The 11,893-nt window shown below is 39.6% G+C and overlaps 1 pseudogene; it reads right to left on the reverse strand.

The window, feature by feature from the left end:
- Positions 1–8,267: 8,267 nt before the first annotated feature.
- On the reverse strand, positions 8,268–8,950 carry LOC122747802 (annotated as a pseudogene).
- Positions 8,951–11,893: the final 2,943 nt, after the last annotated feature.

Raw genomic sequence — 11,893 nt, forward strand, 5'->3', positions numbered from 1 at the left:
GGTAGAACAGAAATAGATTTCATTAAATAACACACTGGTGCTGAGCAAATTCCTCTCTCACCACTCTTTTTTTCTTTATAGAGAAGGGCAGGAAACAAAGAGAAGGAAAAATATAAGGGCCTAAGATGAAAGGAAAGACACAATTAATTATCAAAATTGTGAATGCACACAAAAAAACCAGTGCAACTAAATTAGAAGGGAAACAAGTTAAAAAAGCAAAAAAAAAAATAATTGCAGCAAGTTTCTTTGATAAATGTCTTGTTTCTAAGATATAAAGAGAAATTATTCAAATTTTTAAGCATAAGAGTCATTCCCCAATTGATAGTCAAAGAATATGAATATATGAATAGTAAGTTTTCAGAAGAAGAAATGCAATAGCCATGTGAAAAAAAATGCTCTAAATAACTAATAATTAGAAAAATGGATATCAAAACAACTCTGAAATTCTACCTCACATAGATCAGGTTGCCAAAGAAGAGAAAAAGGGAAAATTATATATATGCTGTGGGGAAATAAGTAAATTAAAACAATGATATCAAACTCAATAGAAATGGATATTTATAAACTACATATTGACTTAGAAAACTGCAAATCAACATTACCTATGTTTTATTGTATTTTTATTATATGCCCTCTACTTCTTCTCTTAGAATTTGATAACTATTGATTTGCATTGACCTAAAAAGAGATCTCAGAGAGATGCATGTATATCTTTATGTCTCTCATAATTTGACAGGATTTTTTACTGAGAGATTAGAGAACATTTGTTCCATCTCAGTTTACAAAGGAATTATTTTCTTAAATATTTCCTCAGTACAATTTAATCTGTTTCCAGTGCATTTGGAAGTTTTGCAGCTACAAGTTTGATAGTTCTGCACTAAGAGACTGTTGATGAAGCTTTAAAATGGCCCAGTCATTCTGGAAAGCAATTTGGAATTATGCCCCGAAAGTTATTAAACTGCATAACCTAGGTAGGGATACTAGATCTATTCCCTAAAGAGATCAAAGAAAGAAAAAATATAAAAAAATTTATATGCAGTGACAAAAATTTTGAAACTGAGTAGATAACCATCAATTGGGAAATGACTAGACAAATTATGGTATATTTACATGATGGAATACTATTGTACTATAAGAAAGATGAAGGGGGCAGCTAGGTGGCGCAGTGGATAAAGCACTGGCCCTGGAGTCAAAAGGACCTGAGTTCAAATCCAGCCTCAGACACTTGACACTAGCTGTGTGACCCTGGGCAAGTCACTTAACCCCAATTGCCCCACCCCCCCAAAAAGAAAAGAAATGATGAAGAGGATGTTTTCTGTGAACTTTGGGAAGACATGCATTAAGTGATATATAGAAGGCAGCTAGGAGGCACAGTGGATAAAGTGCTAGACTTAAAGTCAGGAAGACCTGAGTTTGAAGCCAGCCCACACACTTACTAACTTTGTGACCTTGAAAAAGTCACTTAATTGCTGTTTGCTTCAGTTTGCTCTTCTATAAAATGAGGATAGTAATAGCACCTAGGGTTTTTGTGAGGATAAAACAAGATGATATAATTTATACAATAATACCATTATTGTAAAGAGAAATAACTTTGAAGTCCCATGATGAAACACATTAACCACCTCCTGAAAGAAAAGTGATGGACTTGGAGCAAAGACATATTGTTTTGGACATGGCCAATGGGAGAATTTGTTTTACTTGCCAACATGTTTATAACAGGGTTTTTTTTTTCTTTCTCAATGAGGGTGGGGGTGAGAGGAAGAGAAAACATATTTTCATTGGTTACAAAAGTATTATTTAATTTTTAAAGAATGCTCTATCTTCCCTTTCTTGCACGGTTAAATGTCAATTGTTTACAGGGAAAGAGGGAAACAGTAGTGCAATAGTACTGGCTCAGGAATCCAGAAGACATGGGTTTCAATCCTGTCTCTGCCACTCTGTGTGACCTTTAGCAAATCACTTAATCTCTGTTTCCTCAAACATAAAATGAGGAGATTGGGCTAGATGACCTTTGAGATCTCCAGCTGTGGGTTTGAGTCTATTGACTAGCTTTGTGAATTGAACCTCTCTCTCTCTCTCTCTCTCTCTCTCTCTGGGATTCAGCTTTCTTCTCTGTAAAATGAGATAAACAAATATTCCCTAAGATCTCTTTCAATTTAAAATCCTTTCAAACTATGAAAGATGCAAAGATATGGATGCATTTCTCATAGGTATCAGATTCTAAGACTCAAAGCAGAGGGCATGTAAGAATTTCTTTCTTTCTCTCTTTCTTTCTTTCTTTTTGCAGGGCAATGAGGGTTAAGTGACTTGCCCAGGGTCACACAGCTAGTAAGCGTCAAGTGTCTGAGGCCAAATTTGAATTCAGGTCCTCCTGAATCCAGGGCTGGTGTTTTATCCACTGCTCTATCTGGCCGCCCCCATGCATGTAAGAATTTCAATGAAAACATGACTGTAAGTACTGCAGTCTATTTCTTTAGGTCGATGATATTCACATCAGCTTGATACATCATCGCTACAGAATCATTAGCTCATCTTTCCTGCCATTGAGCAAATTTACCTCAGATATATTCTCTAATATTCTCCCATAATCACATCACCAAGTGACTCCGAGAAGGAGAGGTGGCTGAAACCAGCAATTCTTGGTATCTGGGCATTCAGTAAGAAGTTGAAAAATGTTTCTAATGTGTGTTCATTGAAGGTGTTAGCCTGACTCATAAAGATAATTAGACAAATCTGAGTGCTCTGTTGAGAGAGCTGGGCAACAGAAGGTTAAAGCAAAAAAGAAGGAATGATTGAAACAACTATGAAATTGATTTTTAAAAAGAGAAATAACTAAAGAAGAATTTGAACATGAGAGGTATAGTGAAATGGGTGCTGGCCTTGAAACCTATGATCAAGAAACCTCTGACACATACTGATTATATGACCTTATACTACTCTAAGTCAGAGGTATCAAATACCCAACTCAGGGACAAATTGAAGCCAGTCAGTACTCAAGTGCTTCCCAAACCAGATTAAAATATAATGGGGGGGGGGCAGCTAGGTGGCACAGTGGATAGAGCACAGGCCCTAGAGTCAGGAGGATCTGAGTTCAAATTTGGTCTCAGACACTTAACACTTACTAGCTGTGTGACCCTGGGCAAATCACTTAACCCCAATTGCCTCACCCCAAAAATATATATACATATATATATGGGAAATATTTTTTAAATTAGTAAAAATACAATAGAACATAGATTATATTAAAATTTAAAACTAAGTCAGTATGCATCCTGCAGGGATTCTTATATCTGATTCAGTGGGCTTTGTTTCTGTTTGCCACCTCTACTCTAGGCAAAAAGTCAAAGACCAAGTAAGTTAAGAGCTACCTTGGTAGAAGGTGTTGTTTTCCTTGCCCAGAAGTTTCCTATACTGATGAAATCATGGGTTCATCTCCTGTCCTGAAAATGGACATAGAGGAACTAAAAGGTTAAAAAAAATACTCTCAGATCAATGATGTACATGTGAAAATGTAATAGAAAAGGAACTTAAATGCCATGAATGTATCTTTGTGAGAAAAAGAAAATGTCAGAATAATATTGGGAAATCCTTTTAACATCATTTGAAAGGTAGGAAGCAAAGACAGAGGAAAAGGAGGTAGGGAAGGAGAAAGAGAAGGGAACAAGGAAGGAAACAGAAAGAGGGAGATCCTGGGCTTGTCCAGGCCGGGCTCTGGTGTAGCCCATGCTGTGGCACGTGATGCTCAAGTGTCCCCCCAACCCCAGCCACAGCCCTGGCTGGCGGATTAGCTTGGGGTCTGTGGGGGTGCAAAAAAAAAGCCCCGAGATTTGAGTGGAGAAAAGGAAAATATATAGAGACCTGGGAATTAGATTCAGAGGGGCCAGCGGACAAGATTAAAGGAGGCTGACAAGATTAGAAGAATGGAGGAGAGGGGCAGCAAAGGCGGCAGAGGGCAGACTGACAGAGCAGACAGACAGAACAGGAGGCAGCAGAGAGCACTGAATCGGTCAGCGCAGGGTACAGGTTGGAGAAAGCGAAGATTAAGAGAACAGAAGGACACTGGAGCACTAGGAGAACGGAAGGAGAGGTCAGTGAGAGAGAAACACAGGAGTTCAGCAGTTCAGTAAGGGGAGGAAAGTTAGACGCAGGGATTTTCAAAGTGTAAGGGGCACGGAGTTAGAATAAAGGACCTGAGATGGGAAAGTAAAACATACCCTAAGGCAAGAGGCAGCAACGGCCCTTATTGTATTAAAAAAGTTCCAGGCAGCAGGTGGAAGCACCTGAAGGCAGTCAGGTTGTACATTTTATTTCCCTGTATTCTTGATTTGAATAGTATCTCATAAATAAACTCTGCTTTGATTATTTAGTTAAGAAGCTTCTTAATCTTTTGCTTATCAGTTTGGGAGCAGGGTGGTGGAACCTTTTAAACGGCCCATACTAAATTAATAGCAGTCAGATAGCCAGTTAGTCAAAAATCCCCAGATTAGTCATCCCCAGATTAGTCTCCCAAAATTAAGCAAGTACGTCAAAATATTCTAACAGAGGGAAGGAAGAAGTTTAGGAAGGAGGAAAGAAAGGGAAAAAGGGAAAGATGAAGGGAGGGAAGGAAGGAAAAAAAATTAACAAAACACGTGTTTATTAAGTGCCAGGCACTGTACTGTTTACAAATATTGTTTCATTTCTTACTCACAACAGCCCTGGTAGATAAGTGCTATTCTTATTCATGTTTTATAATTAATGAATCTGAGCTAAAAAAGGTTAAGTGACTTGCCTAGAGTCACACAGCTAGTAAGTGAGGCTGGAGTTGAATTCAGGTCTCCCTGACTCCAGGCCCCACTCTCTATCCCCTGAGTCACTATTCCTTTCATAAAAATTAATCTAGATAAAACTTAAGAAAAATTAAACTTATGAAATAGGATAAGAATGAATAGATGACCAAATAAGTATTCTGAGCTCTATTTTTACTTGTTCTTTTCAGCTCTAACACTACTCTCTTCTGATGTAATTTGGGGGGTCCATTATCTCCTGGGCATTTCAATTTTCTCATCATCTTTAAAAAAAAGAAAGGAAAAAAACTATTATTTCTAATACTCTGCTTAGCTCATACTGTTGAGGTTGATGTGGATGAAGTTTTTTGAGCTGTTGTTGTTTTGGGGTTTTTTTTTTGGTGAGGCAATTGGGGTTAAGTGACTTGCCCAGGGTCACACAGCTAGTAAGTGTTAAGTGTCTAAGGCCAGATTTCAACTCAGGTACTCCTGACTCCAGGGCTGGTGTTCTATCCACTGCGCCACCTAGCTGCCCCTTGAGCTGTTTTAAAAGATTATTAACTTAAATCTAGGTTTTCAGATCCTATGTTCTTTGACCTTGATGCTGTGTCTTGGATGGTTTGGTTTGTTTGGGGGTTCCCCCCCATTTTCCTGACATTTAAAAAAATCTAATAATGTCTTAGCATTAGGGCATTAATAGAATGTAAATTCCTTGAAAGCAGGAACTATCTCCTTTTTGTCTTTGTATTTCAGTGCTTTTGGATCTGCTTGCACTTAGCAAGTGCTTAATGTGTATTTGCTTAATTGAATTGCTTTCTAAAGAACAATTCTTGATTAATAAACATTTTGATAAATGTTGATGACTGATAATTTTATATATATATGTAAATACTAGTACCAGTAATTAATACCAGAAAGTATATTTTTGTTATTTAGATGTTCTTTGGCAATCTCAGTGTTGATTTCCTGATTTTTTATTGCTTTGAACAGTTCCAGAATGTATAAATATTGCCCAAGTAACCCTTTTATACTGGGCAGTACATGGAAAGGGGGCTCAACAAGCATTTGTTGAAAGAACTAGTGCATTTTGAACCTGAGTTTGATCCCTCCTGGACTAGAAATGCAATTGCACAATGACAAATACTTATTAATTAAACAAACTTACAAAATGTTGTGCTAGAGAAGAATGCCTTATTACCTAGTAGATGTGATCAAAGGAGAAGAATAAGCAGTTTTCAAAAGAAGAAATGTAAACTATCAACAAGCACAGTGTAAGGAGGACTAAGGTTGATTAGTGGACCCCTAATCCACTAAGTCCCCCCAATCCACTTGATGAAATTACAGGATCCAAGGGGCAGGAAACAGAGACAATAAGAAATAAGGGCCAGCTGCTTTCAGATTTTAAGCAGTGGTATTTACAGGTTATAAGTATGTGCCCCTTTTAGACCATGAGAGGGACATTTGCATATGAAAGGGTCAGAAAATGTGAAGAATTAGAAAAGGCAATGGACCTACTGAGGTACCCTTTTCTCCACCCCACTTACTAAAGGCTAGGCCAGCCATTTTTGGAGGCCTCAAAGGGCCTTGAGTCTATATTGTAGGGGGATCAGTTGAAGGAACTGGGGGAGTTTAGCCCAGAAAAAAGAGGCCTCAAGGGGAACATGAGAGCCATTATCATGTATTTGAAGGCTTGTGTTCTGGAGGACAGATTAGATTTGTTATACACAGCCCCAGAAGATAAAACCAGGAACAATGGGTGGAAGCTATAAAGCCAATTTAGGCTTGATTTCAGGAAAAACATCCCTATAATTAGAGCTGTCCAAAAATGGAATGGGACGTCATGAAAGGTGGTGGGTTTCTCCCTGATGTGAGATCTCCAAGCAGAAACTGGATAACCACTTGTCACGCAGCTTATAGTGAAAATTCCTTTCATTCGCTGGTTGGACTAAATGGCTACCCAAGTCCCCTTAAACTCTCACATTCTGTGATTCTGGCTCTCCCAGTGAACTACCGCCCTCAGGCTTAGTCTTTTCTTTGTGCTGCTCTTCCTAGTGCAGGGTCTTGAGTCCCTCAGTCAGAAGTCTTACCCTCATTTTTGATGAGCCCTCCATGTATGTTCCAATTTTTTTTTTTTTTTTAGTGAGGCAATTGGGGTTAAGTGACTTACCCAGGGTCACACAACTAGTAAATGAGGGTCTGAGGCTGAATTTGAACTCAGGTACTCCTGACTCCAGGGCCAGTGCTCTATCCAGTGCGCCATCTAGCTGCCCCTGTATGTTCCAATTTTAATGTGAACTACAAGTCTCTTCTATTCTTCCATGTATATGAATAAGTAAGGAATGGACACAAAGACAAAACAAACCCAGGAGACAAGGACATTGTCTCTTCCACCTGTCTGACTATTCCTGGGCTTTCAATATGTAGAAACAGTCAGTCCAGAGCCTCAGAGGGGTTTTAGGCATCACCTTAGAAAGAAAAAGAAAACATTTCTTTGGCCACATTAAGCTGTTTATCCTTTGTGGGCATATTCACTGTGATTCTTTATTATTTCTTTCTTTCAACCCCGCCCCCCAACATTTATTTCTGCCTTTGTTTTTATATCACCTAAATTTTCCAAAGTATCCCTTCCACATCCTTCCAAGAGAGTTATCTCTTGTAAAAAAAAGAATTAGGGGGCAGTTAGGTGGTACAGTAGATAGAGCACCGGCCTTGGATTCAGGAGGACCTGAGTTCAAATCCGGCCTCAGACACTTAACACTTACTAGCTGTGTGACCCTGGGCAAGTCACTTAGCCCCAATTGCCTCACAAAAAAAAAAATTAGAAAATAAAATAAATTAAATATTAAATTAAATAAAATTTAAAAAATTAGAGGGGGAAAAAACAGGTCAGCAACTAACCAATACACTTGGAAAGTTTGACATTACATGACATTTCATACCCTTGGCCCCTTACTTCTATAAAGAAGTAGAGGAAGGTATTTTCTTATATCTCTTCTTTAGGACCACCACACTTGTAATTATAATTTTACAACATTCAGTTTCAGTTATTTTATTCTTGCAATCCTTTCCATTTACATTATTATAGTCCTAGGGGGAAGCTAGGTGGCACAGTGGATAAAGTACCAGCCCTGGATTCAGGAGAACCTGAGTTCAAATCTGGCCTCAGACACTTGACACTAGCTGTGTGACCCTGGGGAAGTCACTTAACCCTCATTGCTCCACAAAAAAAAAAAAAAAGAAAAGAAAAAGAAAAAAGAAAAAAGCTCAGCTAGAATCTCCCAATTAGTCTCTATATGACTGACATTATTATAGTCCTTGCATATATTACTTTCCTGCTTCTGACTACTTCACTTTGTATCAGTTCATAAGTCTTCCTGTGCTTCTCGTTTCACCATTTTTACCATTTCTTTTTCTTTTCTTTTTGTTTTTTTGGTTGAGCAGCGGCAAGACAGTTTTATTCTTTATTGTGGGCCCGTTGGCCTTCCCGTGGGGCTGCTCCTCCTAGTCCTGCTTCAGGCTCGGTATTCTCCCAGCCCGCGCTGGGGGTCGGCCTGCACGTGGTGCAGGGTGGCCCAGGCGCTTCTGCAGCTTCACCTCCTCCCCTAGGTAGTGGCTCTACAGGACATAGCAGAGGTGTGGATCCCCTTGGCTAGAGCCCAGGGCGTGCGGCTTCAGGAGCGCCTGGTTCAGGTCCTTCTCCAGGTTCAGGACAGCCTCCCTGGCATCCAAGCTGCAGCCCCACTCATTTTGGACGGGTTTCTGCACAGCCTGGAGGAGGACCCGGGCCCCACATAGGTTCTGGAGCCGCATAAGGCGCTCGGCGCCCTCGCGTTTGTCCTTCTCCAGGTCACGAAAAAATGTGACACCCTCGGCCGAGCGACATCTTCCCGGTCGAAATAGAAACCCAGGGACAGGTAGGAGTAGGAGGCCTGCCTGTAGAGGTTGGCCAGGAGGTTGACCGCGGCCTCGTAGGAGAAGTTTTGGCGGATCTGAGAGGTGGAGCGAATGGGAGGAGGAGGCTGGTCTTGGAGGCCAGGGTCGGGTGGTACCGGAGGCGGATGATCGGTCTCGAAAGCGGGGTTCGGGTGGTCCCAGGGGCTGGCGCCAGGGGAGCTGGGGGAACCCCGGGTCTGTTCTGTCCAAATACTGTTGAAGCAAAAACCAGAGCCGAGAGTCTCTACCATTTCTTTTAGCATAGGTATCAAACTCTCAACACCTATAAAGCTCCAAATCAGATTAAAATGTAATTGGCAAATGTTTAACAAAATAAAAATATAATACAACATAAATAATGTTAATTCGTGGTTTTCCACATCAATATGCAGCCCACAGGGATCTATTTCTGAGTTTGATATCTCTTAGAACATAGTGATATTCCATTATATTCATGTTCTACAATTTATTTAGTCATTCTTTCATTGATGGACATCTACTTTGTTCCCAATTCTTTACTACTACAAAAAGTGTTGCTATAATTATTGTGAATAAAACCTTTCTTTTTGACATTGACCTCCTTGAGGTATTTGACCAGCAGTGGGGTCTCTGGATCAAAGGGCATGAACATTTTAGGCACTTTCTTCACTAATTCCATCCCAATTCACAGTTCCACCAACAATGTATTATAAGTGTGATTTTCTTTCTACAACCCAACATTGACTATTTTATCATCTTTCAAAATTTGCTGCTTTTAGATGAAACCTCGTTTGTTTTGATTTATATTTCTCTTACTGCTAGTGACTTAAAGCATTCTTTCACCTAGTTGATAATAGCTGCAGTTTTTAAAAATTGTTTTTATTTATGTCCTTTACACACTTATCTATTGGAGAATGGCTCTTGATATTAGACTACTGGGATACTTTGAAAGACATATAATATCAATGGTGTGGGTACCCCTTCAAGTGTTTGGTTTTGTTTTGTTTTCAAAAAAACCCAACATTCTTTGGTTTTTATATCTCCTAAATTTCCCAAAGTATCCCTCCTGCATCATATATATCAACATACATATACATATATTTAGATATACATATTTGTGTATATCATACATCAACCTCCCAACCACATGTTCAATTTCTTGAATTGCTATAGCTGAAAAATTCATCATGTAGTAGCCCAGCTTCTGGGCTACTTAGCTCATCACTTAGCTGGGCTGGTCTTAGGACAAGACACATAATCTATTACCAAGTCCCTACTCATCTTTTCCACTCTGGTAAGTCTTTAAGGAACTTGTCTACCATTGATTATAGCCATCTAGAATCTAGAGTCCTTTCTACACTGTTCTGAAGCCTCGGGGTAGGATTTTAGTGGAGGTAATAGCTATTTGTGATCATCAAGGCACTAGTAGATTATGACTATATTAACACTTTTATTTTTTAATTAATAATTTGCTTCTGACTGCCTTGGTAACTTTAGCCACTCATATCACAGTGAGTTTGTTGGTCTGGGCATTGTATTTGTTTCATTTCTTAGTGCTGAAGACTAGATGTTGTCGTTTGCTTTGGGGTTTTTTTATCCTTTTAAAATGTGCTAACAGACCCTGAGAAGTCCTGTTAAATAAACTGAAGACAGAAGTGTCCTTGAAAGCATACTCTCTTTTTTACAAACTGATGACAGGCATTAGCAATTCACATCTTCAGGATTTTATTTTGAAAATGTTCTAAGGTTGCCTCTTTGTACCTTTTGGCATCCTCAAAATTTCCTCATTCTTGATTCCACAAAAAAATTCAAAAGGTTGCAAAGGTCTTGATATTTATCAAGTTCCTTTCCCTTGCTCCAGGAAAGACTTCCCCTAAAACTATTCCAAGCAAATTACTGTTCATTGCAGCCTTCTTCCGGAGGACTCATGACACAATGTCTCCTAAAGGAGAAACATTTAGAAGACAGTTATTTCCCCTTTGAGATGGCGTATCATCATTACATGACAAGTGCATATATGGTCAGCACAAACTTCTTAACTTTTACATTTATTTCTGAGTAGCTCTAGGGGAAAGTCTGCTTTTTAGTGATCTGAAAGATGCTCTTGGAGTCTTATGGATCAGTGCTGTCTTAAAGAACTCAACAATAAATTTAAATTTCATCTGTACTATTTGTCTGGGAAATAGTTTCTCCCATTTGCTTTTTCTTTTTTTTTTGCAGGGCAATGGGGGTTAAGTGACTTGCCCAGGGTCACACAGCTAGTTAAGTGTCAAGTGTCTGAGGCCAGATTTGAACTCAGGTACTCCTGAATCCAGGGCTGGTGCTTTATCCACTGTGCCACCTAGCTGCCCCCCCTCATTTGCTTTTAAACATATGGCTATAAAACACTACCAATACAGCATTTTTCTTTGTTACATTATTTTGTTTTATATTAAGTTTTTATTTGCATTTGTATTCAACACCTCCACTAAAAAACCTAGTTTGTTCATATTGAAAATATTACATTAAAGATTGTGGACCCAGGGATAGATGCCCAGAAAAGACTGAGGAAGGTATGGGGGTGGGAAGGGGAGAAAGGAGGAAGAGGAAGTTGGGACAAAAAAAAAAACAAAAAAACTTCATGGCGAGAGAGTGAAGGGCAGGGAGTATTTACCACAGGCAAGTAACAGAAGGGAGATCCTATGACCTGCCTTAGTATTGCACTTAGAATACTTGCATTGTGAGTCTTTCATGGACACTAGTCAGGGAGATCCAGAAGGTTTAGTGTGAGGGGTGCTACCTTTAAGCATTCCCTCTTTATTTCCCTTGATGGGGGGAGGTGTATAGGATGTTCAGGGAGAACTAACACCTTTGGTGTGAGGGGTTAATGAGCTCTTTTCAGGGATGCTCATCCCCCTTTGATCTCTGCCTTTACCCAACTGTCATCTGTGGTTCCAAGAAGCTGTAGCATGTGCAGTGGCCACATCCTGATAAAACCATCTCAGCAAATGGGTTAAACCAGGTTGAGGATCACCAATAAGCCTCAAACCCATTGGTGAATCAGAGGGATGCCCACCCTAAGCATGTGAAGACTTCTCTCAACATAATGGGTGGATGAAAACCATTTGTTCCAATGGCCATGAAGGTGGCTGAAGGTGCTGTGGAGCACTCAGAGCTCAGTCAGACATTGAAGACACTAAGGTCACCCACTGCATCTTGGGCCATTTCCAGTCATC

The sequence above is a fragment of the Dromiciops gliroides genome, chromosome 3 (genome assembly GCF_019393635.1).
Source record: "Dromiciops gliroides isolate mDroGli1 chromosome 3, mDroGli1.pri, whole genome shotgun sequence".
NCBI classification, from domain to species: domain Eukaryota; kingdom Metazoa; phylum Chordata; class Mammalia; order Microbiotheria; family Microbiotheriidae; genus Dromiciops; species Dromiciops gliroides.